The sequence below is a fragment of the Heteronotia binoei genome, chromosome 3 (assembly GCF_032191835.1).
Source record: "Heteronotia binoei isolate CCM8104 ecotype False Entrance Well chromosome 3, APGP_CSIRO_Hbin_v1, whole genome shotgun sequence".
Classification (NCBI taxonomy): Eukaryota; Metazoa; Chordata; class Lepidosauria; order Squamata; family Gekkonidae; genus Heteronotia; species Heteronotia binoei.
The window spans coordinates 85,494,152-85,512,641 of record NC_083225.1 but is presented as its reverse complement, the minus strand read 5'-3'; the positions used below and the strand labels follow the sequence as shown (position 1 = coordinate 85,512,641).

The 18,490-nt window shown below is 43.8% G+C and overlaps 1 protein-coding gene across 1 annotated transcript in view; it reads right to left on the bottom strand.

Moving 5' to 3' along the window:
* Positions 1-11,249, bottom strand: part of SYTL5 (synaptotagmin like 5) — a 178,374-nt gene extending 167,125 nt beyond the window's left edge. The window contains exon 1 of the mRNA XM_060234113.1: positions 10,969-11,249. The gene's annotated coding sequence lies outside the window, so the exon portion shown is untranslated. The remainder of the gene's footprint in view (positions 1-10,968) is intronic.
* Positions 11,250-18,490: the final 7,241 nt, after the last annotated feature.

Below are 18,490 nucleotides of genomic sequence, written 5' to 3'. Positions count from 1 at the left end.
TGTTGTTATGCAGAGTGACCCATCAGGGAGTAGAATTGGAAAAAACACCTACTTGTTAAGTAGAGTCGTCGTTTTAGAAGTGGAAAAATGCTGCTTCAAAGGCGTACTGGGGAAAGTGAAAGCAAAAAAGCGGTCAGGCGTTCTTTTTCTGCTGATATTCCAGCTTTCATGGCCGTGGAGCTTCAGGACGCACAGAGAGCACAGAGGGCAGTTGCCGCTGGTCCCCTCCCCCCCTTCCCGTAAAAGTCCCATGACGAAGAAAAAGCCACTCCAGGCTTTTTCTATGGGGGCATCACTTCTGTGACACCCCTCCAACGGCCAGACTCAGATTTGCTGCAGAGAGACGATCTGCAAACAACTCTGAAGCCAAGATGACGGATCCCGGAAGTCCACAACAGATCTTCTTAGCCACTACACTCTATTTCCTCATGAGAACTGTTTATAAGAAAGGTTGGGGGATCTATGAGTCCCAGGGAATTCTTGATGCTCATGAACCCTTCTACAGACATCTTATACCAAGGTGTGAGAAAGAATGGAACCAAGAGAATCAAAATAAAACACTGTGCACACTATGGAAGGGAAAATATCAGCATGCACAAGACCCTGTGATTCTGTTAACAAGTCAGTACTGGCTTGTTGACTTCAGACTGTGTGTTTTAAGTGGCTTATTTGTTGAGTTGTTCTAAGGGGGGAAATTACTCTCACTAGTAGATTTTTAACGCACTGTCAACAAACACCCCCCCCTCCAATATCTTCCCTTCATGCCCCGACTTTTCCAAAACATCTGAAGCATACATACACATATTTTTCTTCTGCAATTCATAATCCTGTCTGGCAATCAAGGTTTAACTATTTAATCAGAGACTACATATTTCATCTGCATTTTAGCCTTTTTAAGTATGCACTCACTCAGAGACAGTAGTCAGCCTTCATATTATGAACTGGTGACAGCCTTATTACAAGCATACAGGTGTACTGTTTTCTGTTTATCTTAAGAAAAACAACGCAACTAGATGTGCATTTAAGCACAGGAGAAGGAGACCATGTACAAATTAAGAGGTATAAGAAGGTTCACCAGATGCTAAACAACTGCTGCTGAAGTTATCTTGCTGATACTTGATACCTTTCAAAAAGGCAGATGAGAATTGTAGTACAAAATGGTATAACAGGGGAATGCTCAACCTCTAAGCATAAAGGTTTGCAAAACAGTGAGGACCAAGAGTTGTGACTGGCATGCTATTTTTGTATGTGTGTTAAGTGCTGTTAAAGTCACTTCTGAATTATGGCAACCCTAACAACCTCCAAAATGTTCTATCATTAGCAACCTTGCTCAGATCTTGCAAACTAAGGGCCATGGCTTCCTTGATTGAGTCAACCCATGCTGGGTCTCATGTTGGGTGTTCCTCTTTTCCTGCTGCCTTCAACGTTTCCTAGCATTATTGTCTTTTCCAGTGATTCTTGTCTTCTCATAATGTCACCAAAGTACAATAGCCTCACTTTGGTCATTTTAGTTTCTAGGAGAGTGCAGGCTTGATTTAGGGTTGGCATGTCCCTTCCTCTTGCTGGTGGGGGGATTTGGGGGGCATTCTGGAAGTAGACAGGGACTCTCCAACCTGACATCACCCAGAAGTGACATTGTGTTAGTGATGTCGGGAGGGACCCATTGCCCTCCAGCACCTGTGGAGCAACCAGCCAAGAGACCGAGGCAGAGGGCCCAGCCTGAAGCCCACTCACCAGGTGGTGGTGGAGAGCAGGAGGAACACAAATAACCCAATAACGCTGGGGAGCAGCAGTGCTGACAAAAGCAGCAAGCCAATAAAGCAAACACCAAGGAAGCAGCAAAGGAGCAAAGCTGGGAGCAAGAAGCAGCTAGGAGCAAGGGAACAGTGAGGAACAAGGCTGGGTGTGTGGAAGGCATCCCTGGAATGAGGAAGACAGCAGCAGAGAGCCCAGGCAAGGCTGGGAGCTTAGCAGGAGGCAGCTAATTGCAGGCAACCACTCAATCATGCTGGGGAGCAGAGGCACCAGCAAAAGCAGCATGCCAATAAAGCAAACGCAGAGGAAGCCACAAATGCCAAGATGTCAGGTTGGGAGACTGCATCCTCCCAGGACCGTCAGCAGGGGAGAGTGAGGATGGGTTGGGAGGGAGGCTGGCATTGGCAGTGATCTATAAGCAATATAGATTGGCTACGAGGAAATTGGCTGCGAGGCTTTTGCGAGTTTTTTCGCAGATAAGATTTCATCACTCTGTCACGACCTCCCTGCCACACTTGAAACAGTAAGTAAACTCGAGGCTCCGAGCATGACTTCAGGTCCATTTCTGGATCACTTTGACCCCCTCAGCCTGGAGGAAGTTGACAGGATCTCATTTCTGTGTGCCCTACAACTTGCGATTTGGATCCTTGCCCATCTTGGCTGATAAAAGCTTGCCAGACGGCGTTATGTGATCCACTTTGATCCACTGTCAACAGATCCCTCATAGAGGGGGTCCTCCCCACACCTCTTAAAGAGACTGTGATCCACCCTCTCTTGAAGAAACCATCTTTAGACCCGACCAATTTGGCCAACTATCGGCCAGTGTCAAACCTGCCCTTTTTGGGTAAGATTATAGAGAGGGCTGTAGTGACAGTTACAGGGTTTCCTGGAGGACACTTCCATACTGGACCCATTCCAGTCTGGCTTCCGCCCAGGCCACAGGATGGAGACGGTGCTGCCTGCCCTCATGGATGACCTCCTGAGACATCTGGATCAAGACGGCTCAGTAGTACTGCTCCTATTAGACTTACCAGCTTCATTCGATACAGTTAATCACCAGCTGCTGTCTAGCCGTCTTGCTGACATGGGGATACAGGGGTCTGCCTTACAGTGGCTCTCCTCTTTCCTCCAAGGTCGGGACAAAGGGTGGCAATTGGGGAAATGCTGTCCCAGAGACATCCACTTATTTGTGGGGTGCCCCAGGGGGCAGTTCTTTCCCCATTGTTGTTTAATATCTATATGCGCCCCCTTGCCCAGATGGTCAGGAGGCATGGGCTGGGTTGTCATCAGTATGCAGATGACACCCAGCTCTATCTATTGATGGGTGACTGTCCGGCTGCGCCCCAGAGAATTTGGACCTGGTGCTGCAAGCCGTGGTATCATGGCTCAGGATTAGTTGGCTGAAGCTGAATCCAACAAAGACGGAGGTTCTCTATCTAAGTCTCAGCAGCCCAGGAAGGGTGATCCCTCTACCAGCCTTCGATGGGGTGCCATTGATGCCAGCATTGAGGGTTAAGAGCTTGGGAGTGCTTCTGGAGTCCTCCTTAGCTATGGAGGCCCAAGTAGCAGCCACTGCCAGAGCTGCTTTTTTTCACCTTCAGCAAACACAGCAGTTGGTCCCCTACCTTGAGCACAGTGACTTAGCAATGGTGATCCACGCCTCGGTCACCTCAAGAATCGATTACTGTAATGCTCTCTACATGGGTCTGCCCTTGGGTCAGATTTGGAAGCTGCAGTTGGTGCAGAATGCTGCAGCCAGGCTACTAATGGGGCTTCCCCATTAGGAGCACATTCAGCCTGTGCTGAGAGTGCTGCACTGGCTGCCTGTTGCATACCAAATCCATTTCAAGGTCCTGGTATTAACCTTCAAACCCTATATGGCCTAGGACCTACCTATCTGCAGGATCGCCTTTCCCCACATGTCCCCCAGAGAGCGCTGTGATCAAGCTCTCAAAATCTTTTGAGTGTCCCTGGGCTAAAGGAGGCTAGGCTCAACTCCACCAGAGCAAGAGCCTTCTCGGTTGTGGCCCCAATACTTTGGAACACCATCCCAGAAGCCATCAGGATTTATCGCAGTTCTGCAGGGCCTGCAAGACTGAACTGTTTCAGATGGCATATAACATCTAATGGGAGATGGCTGCCACATCTGGATCCATCGTGCTTTTATTACTAACTGCCTAGGATCTGTGCGTGTGAGAAAGAAAATGTTACATGAGCCACCTGAAGTAGCAATTGCCATTTATCTGATTGTTTTATGGTTTTAATATTGCTTGAGTCTATACAGAATGGGCGGGATATAAATATAACGTAAATAAAATAAATAAATATGAGAATCCATAATCCTATAGGTAATCAACACCAAATGAGTTCTTTGGGACTGTAGTGAGCTCCTCATTGTAGTTGTCATATGGAACTGTTTCATGTTGTATGCAGTTTGTATGTGTTATGTTTATTATAAATCAACAGTAAAATTATAATATGGTACATGTTGATTAAAATTTCTTTACTGATAGTGCTACACAGTTGGTTCATTTGTTGTTGGCAGGGATCTGCCAATGGAAAGGAGACTCAGAGATCAAATGGCAACCTTAGCTTGATTTGATCTAGAAACCACTTATTTGTCTTTTTGGCAGCTGTTGATGTCATCCGTAAAATTCAAATGAATACACTTTCTTCCTTTCAGCTTTTTTCACTGTCCAATCTTCACAACCATACATAGTAATGGGTAATACTATAGTATGAATTAGCTTTATCTTGTAGGCTAATGTATATAAGTCATGTTTACTTTTTAAAAGGAAAAGCAACTTCAGAAGCAGGGAAATTAGAGTGACAAATATGTGAAGAGGAGAACAGGATGCTTAATTCTTTCTATGATCACTGTTCCCCTCAATCTTGCTTACACAAGGTTTGAGTTTGCCTAAAGATCTAAGAGCCTTATCTTCTCGTTTCAGGGATCATGACTCATGCTCTCTGCTTGCATCACTCTTCATACTGCAGTTCTCAAATTCTTTGCGTAGAATTCTCTTGAACAAACAAGGCCATCAAATTGGAATAAATGTTCCATAGAAATCTATTTATAGCCAATGCTTTTCAAATATCTACTTTTCCCTTCTCTGCCCAGCTCTCAAATTCTGCTTTAAATACTTAATGTAAGGGATAGGCATTAGAGATGCTTGGAAAAGAGAAACTCAGGTGGTAAGAGGATGGAGCATTCTCTCCCTGACACCACTATTCCCTTTTATCTCCCCTACTGGAACTGCCTTTTGTGTATATGCTTGGATCACTGAGTTACCCCTACATGCACTTGTGTGTAATGCACCATTCAAACCTTAGTCTTCGCAGTTTCTCAAAGACAAGGTCCTCATGAGTGCCTATTCTAGAGTAGCAAAGGAGGTGACTGCTTTCATCTTCTAAATCAGGGGTGTCAAACACATGGCATGGGGGACAGAACTGGCACGTCCAGGGCTCTTATCTGACCCACAAGCAAGGGAAAGAAGGCAGAAGGCAAGCGGGCACAGGTGGTGAGGTGTGTTCTCAAAGCTGTCATTAAATAGAAAATAAATTGCTAGGGGGCAGGGCTAAGAGGTTGAGATAAAATATGGTGTGGGGACTGGCAGTTTCAAAGGCAGTGAAAGAGAAAGTGTGTGTGTGTTTCCCCCCTCGCCTCCTCCAGCTGCAGCTCAGCAAGGACTAGCAAAACCACTGTGGGGGATGGAGCAAAGTGGCACCAAACAGCTTCATGTGTTTTTTTTCAAATGGCAACCATGAGAGGGTTGATTAGAGTGGGTGTGCAGAGTGGCAGTTTGCTGATGAAGGGACAGGGCCAAGAGAGGAGGAGGTAGGCCAGCATGTGGATTGGGAGGCAACTGAGCTGTCTTGTGCATACTGCTCTGAGGGAAAAGACATCCTGGTCTTGGAAGTGAGTGGAGGAGTGAAGGGAAAAGGGGCACCACTGTTGCTGCCACATATCTGAATAGCCACATAGCCAAGAGGCAGAATGAGTGTTGGAGTAAGTGAGGGACAGTGACCTACCTTCTCCTCCCCCCACCTATTCTTAGCACATAAGGGAAAAGGGGTTGTAGGAGCATAAAAAGCACCCCCTGGAGGTTTCAGAAACAGTCTCTCTGTCAGGCCTTCCCTCAGCCCTGTCGCTTCTGTGAAAAACACAGAAGGAATGAGAACTGGGGGTGGGGGGAACTGGGACAGCCAGGTTCAGACTCCACTCCTCTTGAGACAGGCCCCTATCATCTGGGTCACCCAGGGCCTGTCACTTGGCCAGGCCTACCTCACAGGGTTGTTGGTGGTGGGGATGAGGTGGTGCTGGGGGGAGTCTGGTGTGCCTCCTTGAGATCCTTAGAGGTCAGATAGGGGAAGAGGGGAAACAAAGAGTGAGAGATGGATTGTGGCCATGCTTGGTTGCTGAAGCTAGGCATATGGGGGGAGGGAGTGCTGAAAAACTACCTTATTTACTTGCAAGGAAGATTACTCATCTCCTGAAAATGTTATATGTACAAAAACTAACTAATATGTATGAAAATGTAAGATATCCTCCTCTTTTACTATCCCTTGGAAAAACCCTAGTCTTGCATATGATTAAATAAATGTACTGGAGCTTTTATGGGTTCTCCAGTAAATAAATTGCTTTCACTGTTAGGCATCAATTGCTCTTGTTTGTGTTTTGACTAAAAATAATATTAACCAGGTTTGCCTATATAAAGTTTATGTCTCCACTACCTGATATTACATTTTATGGAACACATAGCCAAGTCCAGTGAAATGACATTTATGTCAGATCTGGCCATCATAACAAATGAGTTTGACATCTCTGTTTTAAAAGATTTTAAAGGCTCCCTTAATAATGCCAAAAAGAATCAGGAGGGGAAAGTAGTGAACAAGGAAGAAAAACAGACAATATGCAATAGAAGATATACAAAAGAAGCCCGTCTGAAAGCCACCAGAGAAAGGGCTTTCTCCGTTATGGCCCCCATATGGTGGAATCAGCTGCCGGAAGAGGTGAGGGCCCTGCGGGACTTGGCGCAGTTCCGCAGGGCCTGTAAGACGACCCTCTTCCGGCTAGCCTATACCTAGCTAGGATGACAACTGATGTAACTGGCCAGCCATCTGTTTACAGGAAATTGAAATATTCTGTTTTAAAGTTTTAACTGTTTAAATATTTAATTGTTTTATACTTGAAATTGTTTAAATTTTATGTTTGATTAATTGTTGGAAGCCGCCCTGAGCCATTCGTGGGAAGGGCGGGATATAAATCTCAAATAAATAAATAAATAAATAAATAGGATGATGAATGCAGTTTTTCTCTTAAGTAGCCCTATGAAATGCAATAATGTTTTCTCTAAAGAAAAACACAAGGGCAATATGAAGGAGGAATTGTAAGTTACTGGAAAATTGAACGCTTCTTGCCCTTCCACTGATCTTTAACTTCCTGCTTCCCTCTACTTGAAAGTTTGTGGATTATACTGCTAAGTTGCAAAATTCATGAACATATTAACAATGCATCAGTATTATCTAACTTGTGGATCCTCTAAAAGCACTTGTAGCATTCTGTATTTCCCCCACCCCCCTCAAAAAATATGCTGTAAAGTTCAGGCAACTGGTTTGGGTTGCATGCAGCTGCTTCTGCAATCTTTCTCTTTCTTATACACTCAGCAATGTTTAATTTGTTGGCAAGCTTCATAAACCTTACCCTAGATATACTGTACACACAATGCCAGAATTAGATTTACCATCTCTGAGTAAAACTCAGTTAGAGCTACGCCTTGCTTACACAAGTTCTGAATTTGCCCAGGAAGCACCACCTAAGAAAGGTTATCTTTATCCTTTTCAGACACCGTGACTCATGCTTTCTGCTTACATCTCTCTCTGGACTGCAGTTCTCTGACTTCATGCATAGCTTTCTTGGTGCAGAACAATTCAAGCAAACTGGAATGGACATTGCTGCAAGTACATTTTCCAATAAATGTTCTCTAAGAATATACTCTTCATTTCTCTTTTTACCAAAACCAAAAGAGAATCAGTTGTATATATGAGAGATGCTCACATTTGCTTAAGGCATTATAGGTGTAAAAGTTTGGCAACTTCCAGTTTAGAATTTACTGCAACAGACGCACTTTTATTTGCATACAGCAATCATATACCGTTACTGTGCTACAGAGGATAAGAATGTTCTTGGTTAAGCAGATCTAGATATTGAATCAAATGCAATCTAGAAACAGCCAGGTGCAAAGGCTTTTTCCTGTTGCTACAGCTGGTTTTAAATAGCAAATCACAGCACACAGACTAGAATCATTTTACATATGTGTCAGTTTCCAACATTCCATCATTTGGGCTAAATCAGCTCTTTTCTTTTCACCAAGAAACAAAAAACAGAATGGGGCTTTCAGATGAAAGTGAAAGTATGTTTCTTGATATCTGGACAGGGATCAGGGATAGCTGCCACGTAAACAAATGTTATTTACTTGTTTCAGTCAAAATAAGAAGAGAAGAAGAGATTGGATTTATACCCCACCCTTCACTCAAAGACTCAGAGCAGTTTACAATCTCTTTTCCTTTCCTCTGCCCACAACAGACACCCTGTGAGGTAGGAGGGGCTGAGAGAGCTTTCCGGGAACTGCTCTTGAGAGAACTGCTAAGAACTTGTGACTGACCCAAGAACACACCAGCATGTGAAGGAACGGGGAATCAAACCCGGTTCTCCCAGATTAGAGTCCATGCACTTAACCACTACTCCAATCTGTGAAGTGTGCACATAACAACACTGTTGTAAGAACAATACTTATCTCTGTCAACACCTCTTGAGGATGGCCTGCAGCAGGCAGAGACTTTGCACAACTTTGCATTAGATCATTGTATACAGAATGCACAATGATACACTGAACCCTCACTCCACATTCCAGTGGACCTTACAATATACAACAGCTTTCTCTGCACTCTCCCTATCATAATGCTAGCATTAGATGCCAGTTCAAACATCCAAAATCGGGACTTGCAGAAACATAAAATTTCTCTTCCTCCTCATTCAGACCCAAAGACTTTGCCCAAAAGGGATCTGGGATCATGTTATAGCTGTTCTTACAAAATCTCCTTGGCTGTCAATAAGTTGCCAGGCTCAGTTTTCAGTTTTAATCCTAAAGTCCTTAAAGATGTGGCGCATTTAAGAAAGTATCTTTTCCCATATAAACTCCTTTCCCTTTGTGAGATCGTCAGAAGAGCACCTGTTCAGAATGCTATCATTCGTGGATGCAAAACTGGCAATCATGATGAGCAGGGTACTGCCAGGTATCATCAATGTTTATAGAATATACCCTTCCCTCCTCTCTGGTCTTGTACACCAGAACCTCTTCTCCTTCCAGCAGATGGCAAAGATCTTTCTCTTCTATCAAGTTTCAGTGATAACTGCCTACTGACTTTGGTTTGTGCTGTTGCTTGGCTTTTAAATTTTATTTTTAGGTTTCGGTCTGCTGAATTTTTAATGTCCTTATGGACTGTACTTTGTATTATGTTGTACAATATTTTGAACTTTATTAAGTAGCATCAAATTTGGTTAATAAATATTACTGAATAACTACAGGAGAGGTTCGGTATCAAATAATATCTTCTATCTAAGGAATAAAGATCTCTGAATGCTAAGTGCTAACTCCTGAACACAGAAAGAATGAGTGTGAGGTCACTTATCAGAAGACATAGCATTTGCTTAATATAGGCAAGACCTATGCTTTGGTCCAAAATCTTAGGCACACTTCCTTGAGATTACCTAAACACTGTGGGGTAGTCCCAGGCAAACCAAAGGATCTCACAGATCTCAAATAGTTTTTCAGACCCCACCCTTGCTGCAATTCAAGATGCTCTGATGTAACAAATCTGAGCATATTGCAAGATTTTAGCCAACAAAGAATAGACATGCTAGTGTGCAATGGTAAATGCTGATTTTGAATTTGAGCCTAATGCTTCTGATAGAACATCCATACAAGCCTCTCTTAAACGTTTGTTTAGACACTCTGAAATTTTTGTTTGTTCGAGAACCACAACTGATGCCCCCAAGTTCTTTCAGCCACAGATTTAATTGGTGTTCATATTCCACCATGTCCTTATATTTGGATCATAGAGCTATTTTAAATCCACATCCTTCCCCTTCTTTTCAGATCATTTTAATCCAGTTTTGCATATATTTAATGCTAAAACCAAGCCAGCTATATATTTCAAGGTCCATTTCAAGGAATAAAATGTTGTATTCTGAACCCATGAGAGTAGATTTAAAACTAGAATTAGCCTATGATTAATTGTATAGTCCTAGGTCACTCTCTTTGTCTCCAGAGTTATTTGTAAAAGATATTTGTAAAGGAGAGGCATAATGATGTGCCTGAACAAGGTTAACAAGTATACAAATATAAAAATAGACAAGCACTTCAAACTGTATTATATAAAGTGTATGTGGGGAGGTGAAGAGCATGCATGCTAATAAAGGCCAAATCCTTTACCATAAGAACATAGCCACATATAAATAGTAATGTCATTCATCTTGAAACAAAGGCAATTGGGAGATAATTTATTTGCCCTGTGATTTTCAATAGGTAGTTTGAGAAGGCAATGTTGCATAAAAGAATAGAATCGCCTCCCCCCCCCCATCAAAAAAAAAATCAGTCAACTTTCAAGAGACTGGTCAAGTATGCCAGCCCAGCTAAGATTTGCAGAGGTGGGGAAGTCTCCTTCTAGCTTCATATGGGGTTAAACTCATTTCGGAAAAGAAAGGCTAAACTTCCTACTTCAGGACACTTCCTTGTTTACTTCTGAAGCTGATGCCCAGAACCCCTCCAGTCCCCCGACTTTGATAGCATTTTTCTCGCCGTCGCCTCCTTCCAGCCTATAAAGCAAATAGGGGGTGGGGGGAGCAACAACTTATCCCAACCACCCTTCACAGGATTCGCCTTCGGAACCCCACCCCAGGCTGCATCCCTCCCCACCCACACACCCAATTTCTACGAGGAGCAGGAGCTGCCACTTCACGGAAGGGAGGGGGAACAGAAGCGCCCCCACGGCCCCTGCTTCTCGGGTGAAGCCATGTCCAAAAAGCCCGCCCAAAAGAGGCGAGAGGTTGCTTCGCCTTGAAGCAGATGCCCCCTGAGCACTCGGTGAGCAAAGGCTCGCGCCCCGCCGCGATTCGCAGAAAGCTCACCCCCCCCCCCCCCCCCCGCTTACCACAAGGTAAAGTCCTCGGCTTGCCTTTCGCTCTGCTGCTGCTCCAGCTGCTGCCCCCAGCTTGCGGGTCCCGAGCCGGGATGCTGCGGCTTTCCTTCCTGGTACTGCACAAGGAGTATCCCCGCCAACCGCCCTCTAAGCGCAGCTGGGCCAGAGGCCACCTTCCTGCTCGAGGACGGGAAAAGGGGAGCTGGGGCCACCAACACGCTTCGGTGCAGAGCAGCCGGCAAGAGCACAGCTCTCTGTTCTTGCGCTGAACCTTCTCACCTTCTTCACTGCCAGTACAATTGACTGCCATCCCTCAGCGCCTCCTGCTGGCCAGGCTCAGGAAGCGCTACAGTATCTTGTGACCAAACCAGCAAAAAAAAGAAAAAAAGAAGCCCCCTGCAGAGGCCGAAAAGGTGCGTCTTCACAGTGCACACTAAAAGTAGATGCGGAACGATTCTGATCTGAAGGCTTGTGGGAGAACAGCCATAACAGAAGGTCTGCATAAGGCGAAATGTTGACCTTTATAGCCATCAGCTTTTATTCTGGGAAACACAACTCTGTTTTGCGAATTTATGGCTTTGGAGGGTTCTGTGCTACTTTGCTACATCTGTTGGAGAATTTTTGCAGCTATCACATCTGGTCCTTACCTCACAAAACTGGGTACCAAAACTAGTACTTCTTATAGCTCTACAAAGCTGTTAATGACAGAGCTTGGCTGACCTCTGCCTTGGGGTATATTAGCATTTGCATTCTGGGGGTTTTCTTCCTGTGTGTGCAAAGCAAACAACCCTATTTATCAACACAGCTTTGGGCAGCTTTTTGCTGGTTCTCTAAACATAACCTTGATGGTCAAAAATAGTCATCATGTCCTGCTTCACATGTACTATTGTCCTTCATTTCTAGATTAGATGAACAGCCCATTGCACTTTCTGTTCAGTATCATAGTCATTTATCTTAGATACCTAACATAAAATTTTATGTTTGATTTATCTGTTGTAAGCCGCCCTGAGCCACCTTGGTGGGAAGGGCGGGATATAAATTATAAATAAATAAATAAAAATTTACACGATAAAGCCAATAATAATTGATATTGTGAATTTGCACTTGACTTCAGAATGCCAGTGTAGTGTGCAGCTGAGAACATGATATCTATGTAACTGAACTCACATCTTAACATTTTTAACATGTTTATTTATTTAAAACCTTTTAATGTTGTTGTTGTTCAGTCGCACAGTCGAATCCAACTCTTTGCGACCCCATGGACAAAGTCATGCCAGGCACGCCTGTCTTCCACCATCCTTCGAAGTCTGCTCAAATTCATGTTTGTTACATCAGTAATGTTGTCCAGCCATCTCATCTTCTGCTGTCCCCTTCTTCTTTTGCCTTCTGTCTTTCCCAGCATCAGGATCTTCTCCAGTGAGTGCTCCCTTCTCATTTGGTGGCCAAAGTATTTGAGCTTCAGATTCAGCATCTGACCTTCCAGGGAACAGTCTGGGTTGATTTCCCTTAGGACCGACTGATTTGATCTTCTTGCAGTCCAAGAAACTCTCAAGATTCTTTTCCAGCACCACAGCTCAAAAGCATCTATTCTTCTGCACTCCGCCTTCCTTATGGTCCAACTCTCACAGCCATACATTACTACTGGGAATACCATTGCTTTGACTATACAGACTTTTGTTGGCAGGGTGATGTCTCTACTTTTTATTATACTGCCTAGGTTCGCCATAGCTGTCCTCCCAAGGAGCAAACATCTTTTAATTTCATGGTTACAGTCACCATCTGCAGTGATCTTGGATCCCAGAAATGTGAAATCTGTCACTACTTCCATGTCTTCCCTTTCTATTTGCCAAGGTGTGATGGGGCCGGATGCCATGATCTTAGTTTTTGGGATGTTGAGTTTCAAGCCTACTTTTGTTCTCTTCTCTTTCACCCTCAACAAGAGGTTCTTTAGGTCCTCTTCTCTGCCATTAGAGTGGTGTCATTTGCATATCTGAGGTTGTTGATGTTTTTCCCGGCAATCTTAGTTCCAGTTTCTGCTTCATCCAGGCCAGCATTCCGCATGATGTACTCTGCATATAAGTTAAATAAGCAGGGTGACAATATACATCCTTGTCGAACTCCTTTTCCTATTCTAAACCAATCAGTTGTTCCATATCCTGTTGTGACAGTTGCTCCTTGACCCTTATACAGGTTTCTCAGGAGCCATGTGAGGTGGTCTGGTACTCCCATCTCTTTAAGGACTTGCCACAGTTTGTTGTGATCCACACAATCAAAGGTTTTAGTGTAGCGAATAAAGCAGAAATATACATTTTTCTGATACTCCGGTGCTTTCTCCATAATCCAGCGAATGTTGGCAATTTGATCTCTAGTTCCTCTGCCTCTCCGAAACCCAGCTTGAACTTTTGGTAGTTCCTGATCTACATACTGCTGAAGCCTAGCTTATAAGATCTTTAACATGGCCTTGCTGGCATGTGAAATGAGTGCAATGGTGCAATAGTTTAAACATTCTTTGGAATTACCCTTCTTTGGGATTGGAATAAAACTGACCTTTTCCAATCCTGTGGCCACTGTTGTGTTTTCCAAATTTGTTGACATAATGTTTAACAGCATCATCTTTTAGGGCTTTGAATAGCTCAACTGGGATACCATCATCTCCACTCACTTTGTGGTTAGTAATGCTTTCTAAGCCCCATTTGACTTCACACTCCAGGATGTCTGGCTCAGAGTCAGCAATTTCACCGTCATGGTTGTCAAAGACATTGAGATCCTTCTTGTATAATTATTTTGTGTATTCTTGCCACCTCTTCCTGATCTCTTTTGCTTCTGTTAGGTCCCTACCATTTTTGTCCTTTATCATGGCCATTTTTGCATGAAACGTTCCCTTGATTTCTCCAATTTGGATGGCAAGAAGATCAAATCAGTCAGTCCTAAGGGAAATCAACCCAGACTGTTCCCTGGAAGGTCAGATGTTGAAGCTGAAGCTGAAATACTTTTGCCACCAAATGAGAAGGGAGCACTTACTGGAGAAGATCCTGATGCTGGGAAAGACAGAAGGCAAAAGAAGAAGGGGATGGCAAAAGATGAGATGGCTGGACAGTGTTACTGATGTAACTAACACAAATTTGAGCAGACTTCAGAGGATGGTGGAAGACAGAACGGCCTGGCATGACTTTGTCTACGGGGTCGCAAAGAGTTGGACTCGACTTTGTGATGGAACAGCAAAAATCTCTTGTTTATATTTATACAAAGTTACCTCATTCATGTTGTCTGTTTACCTTCTAAATCCTAAACCTGATACCTACCTGACCTCTTCCCCTCAAAAGTAAAATAAAGAAGTTTGTTAATTTTTTAATTATCATCAGCCTCTTGTGTGCTGTTATCAGACAAAAAAAGAACAATTTTAGTCAGTCCCTCTGTTTCCTAGGCTGGGTTGGAGAGACAGAGAAACAACGAAGAGAGAAAAGGGGCACTCAGCCAAGAAAAAAGATAAGGGAAAGCATGGAACTGTTATACTAACATATAAAGGGAAGTGAGTGTAAACATATAAGAGATCCTTTTTCACTATTTTCATTTTTCTTTTCCATAAAATATTACAAGCATGAGTTGTACTAGAATTAACAGAAAATACAAAACATATCCATTAGCAATAATTGATGGTTCATATAAACATTATAACTTTGTTAGAGCCTGGAAAAGGCCGTATCTAAGGATAGTATGCTACAGAGCAGAAGCTACTGTTAATAAAGTGCTTAAAAATATCCCTAGAGAAAAATTCCAGCCAACAGTATGGGAGAGAAAGCCAATAACTAAGTCTAGAGTTGAGTCTTGCACTTCTGCAAGCATTCTCAGTCACTTTTAAAAACATCATCATTATATATAATTTCCTCTATGGTGGTGGCCAAATGGAGCTCTCCCATTGGCTTATGGGTGCACTCCATGCACTGGACAATTAATTGGCCCATCATAGCTCATTCAGCATCTCTAGCCTCCCATTGGCTGATTCTCCTACCCCCACCAACTGCAGGCCTGGAAATGTTGAACAAACCACCAAAACAGACTTACCTCAGAGACAGACACATCTCCAACCTTTCTCTGTGTCCTCTCTGTCAACCGCCCTCATGAAAAGCGATGCTGGCAACAGACATTTGCGGCCCCATCAACAGCCTACACAGATGGCCTCCCAGCACATGCAGCCTCCAAAGGCTATAGAAATAGCCAGGAAGCTGCCACCGTCATAATGTAAGTAAGCAGCAAGGACTGGCCCTGCTGGGAGCGTTTCCTCACAGGCAATGGCTGCTGCCTCTTTCCTGTCACTGCCTGTCTCCCTCCTCCCCTCAGTCTTACCTCTAGCCAGATGTTGCTAGGCAACCGACTTCTGTCAGTAAAGGGAAAGGCCTCAGAATAGAATGGCATACAGTTCACCCTCCAAAGCAGTTATTTTCTTCAGAAAGGAGAGAGAGAACTGTTGTCTGGAGTTCAGTTGTGATCCCAGAAGATCATCACGCTCCACCTGGAGGTTTGCTACCCTAGGCCTGGCAGCACCCTCTGGGTGACTATGACACCTGGCTGACATGACTTAACTAGGCCTGGCTGATTGCTCCTGTTCAGCAGCAATCCCCCTATGACTGCCACTGTGACTTAGCAGTTGCCAACTCCAGGTTGGGAAATTCCTGGACAGCTGAGGGGTGGAGCCTGGAGAGGGTGGGTTTGCAAAGCGGTGGGACCTCAGACAGGTGCAATGCCATAGACTCCACCCTCCAGCCATTTCCTCCTGGGCAACCACTGTTGCCAATCTTCATGTGAGGACTGGAAATCACTCAGAATTACAGCTGTTTTCCAGATGGCAGAGATCAGCTCCCTTGGAGGTGGGGGAGAGGAGAGGAGTGAATGCCTTCACTTGGGTGGGTGGGAAGATAGCAAGGGTAGACGGGCAAACACCATAGTCTCTTTCTAGAGCCTTACATTTTTCTTCACAATGGGCCTTATTCCTAGTATTCCATAAAAGGCAACCAGGGGCTGCTTCCACATTAATGTTTTTATTTATTTATTTATTTATTTATTTATTCGGGATTTGTATCCCGCCCTTCCCAGGAGTGGCTCAGGGCGGCTTCCAACAATAACAATTTAACAATTTAAATATAAACAATTAAATACTTCACATTTAAACATTAAAACCAATACATTTCAATTCATAAAAACAATGCAGCTAAAACCAATAACATATCATTTTATATAAACAGATGGCAGGCCAGTTACGTCAAGTTCCATCCCGGCTAGGTGTAAGCTAGCCGGAAGAGGGTCGTCTTACAGGCCCTGCGGAATTGAGCCAAGTCCCGCAGGGCCCTCACCTCTTCCGGCAGCTGATTCCACCAAGTGGGGGCCATAACGGAAAAAGCCCTATCTCGAGTGACTTTCAGGCGGGCTTCTTTTGGCCCGGGGATAGAGAGGAGATTTTGTGTTCCTGACCTCAGTGCTCTCTGGGGAACGTATGGGGAGAGACGGTCCCTCAGGTAGGCAGGTCCCAGGCCATATAGGTCCCAGGCCATATAAATTTCCACATGACATTTGTCAGGATCATCATGTTTCCAGGTCTTCCCTTTCCTCAATATTAATTCCATACCGGCTTTACTTCAATCTTTTTGGAGTTAAGCACAGGCCTCGGATTCAGTGGGAGCTCACAGAAGCACAGCTCCTGAACCTTTCGGAGAGTTCCACCTCCTCCTTCTGAGAGTTCCACCTCCTTGTCCCTTGAATAGTATGTGCAGCTGCATAACTATCCCTGGATGAGTTCCACTACCTATTTTTCTACAAAATGACCCCTGGTTAAACATGCCATCTGGAAGAAATGGTGTATATTTTCCTGCCCTGTAAAGATTCCTTCCATATTGGCCCCATTTTCCTGCCATCATTGGGTTTTTTGAGGTGTTTTCAGTTGGTAATTGCTGCAGTGGTGGCATGCTATAATGCTCTAGTGCCACTTATTTCAGTCTTTGAAAGGGCTATTATGACACTAGAGTGCACATATGAAGAAAAAAACCAAAGGGAGGAGATTGGCAAGTCTGCACAGAAGCCATTATGATCACATCCTTTAGATCCAAAGTGGAGATACTGCAGAATACATATAGTTAGGAAAAACATCCATCTTGTAGAAGTGTTATACTAAATTTAAGTTCTTGTGATCTTTTGAAGCATGAACCTGGCACACTCATGCATTTTCTTCTTTGCACAAAAATTTTCATTAAAGAAGAAACTGGCAGTTCCATGCATACCAAAGGATATATACATAGCCAGCTCCTTAAGTGAAATAACCAGGAAAATGTACTCAGAAGTTGCATGTGTGTACCAGAATGCACACAAAATACTGGATCAGAGCAATTATGCAGAAAACATATCTGGTTATTTTGGATAGGAGTGTGGTGCCATGTCCCAGTCTGAAAACTATTGCTTGGAAGAAAATTCCACTTAAATCATTGCAAATTCATGTAATCCAGGGCTTTTTTTGAGCAGGAACGCAGTTCCGGCTGGCTTGGTGTCAGGGGGTGTGACCTAATATGCAAATGAGGCCCAGGTGGGCTTTTCCTACAAAAAAGCCCTATGTAAAATAGTGATGCCAGGGGGTGTGGCCTAATATGCAAATGAGTTCCTGCTGGGCTTTTTCTACAAAAAAGCCCTGATGTAATCTATACTAGTAAAATTGATGTTGGGTGTATGGATGGGATTGGAGTTAAAACAAGGGCAGAACAGCACCCCTACAGAAGTAAATATACCCTTATTGAAAAACACTGAGAGCTTGAATTTACTCTTACCTTCCCCACCCCCAAACCAGTGGAGACTGAGGGCTGCTTTTAAGTACTACCTTCATTCTGACATGGCAGCACTGGCAACAGAATGCAGAAAGATGTGGCCATCCCATCATCCTAATTCTGATTAATGGAACCTCTTCATTCCATTAAATCGGAAGGAGAGAATTGGCCCTCATGCTTGCTCTGACCTCAATGTTCCCCCCAAGGGACTCTTTAATCTGTGAGGGTGATAGCTCCCTCATAATTGAAAGATCTCTTGGGGGAGGGATTGGCACATGCATCCTTCAAGTCAAATTCTACCCCTCAAGGAATACTTTGGCATAGGATGGATACTGCCCCAAACCGGTTAAAGCACTGCAAGAGGGGCTGGCCTAGGTATGGCTAATATAAATTATTTTAATCGCATTTTCTTCCCTTACCCATAAACTGTTCACGTGTGCCAATGTGAATGACCCTGAAACCAGAAAGCATACACAAAACTTCATCAATATAATAAAGAGATTTCTGTTGGTCAGTCTGGGGGGCCCTACCCCTTCCTTCCCTGACACCATGGAAGGCTGAAGTTCATACTAATTTAAGAAATCTTTATTCATTATTTCTGGGTCCTAAGATCTCCATTGTCCTGAAGTAAAGTAGCTGTTCAACATTTTTCCAGATCAAAACACATTTTTATAAGTCACTGAAAGATTAACTAATTATAGTGTCACACTATAGTCTAAGAAGTACAAAAA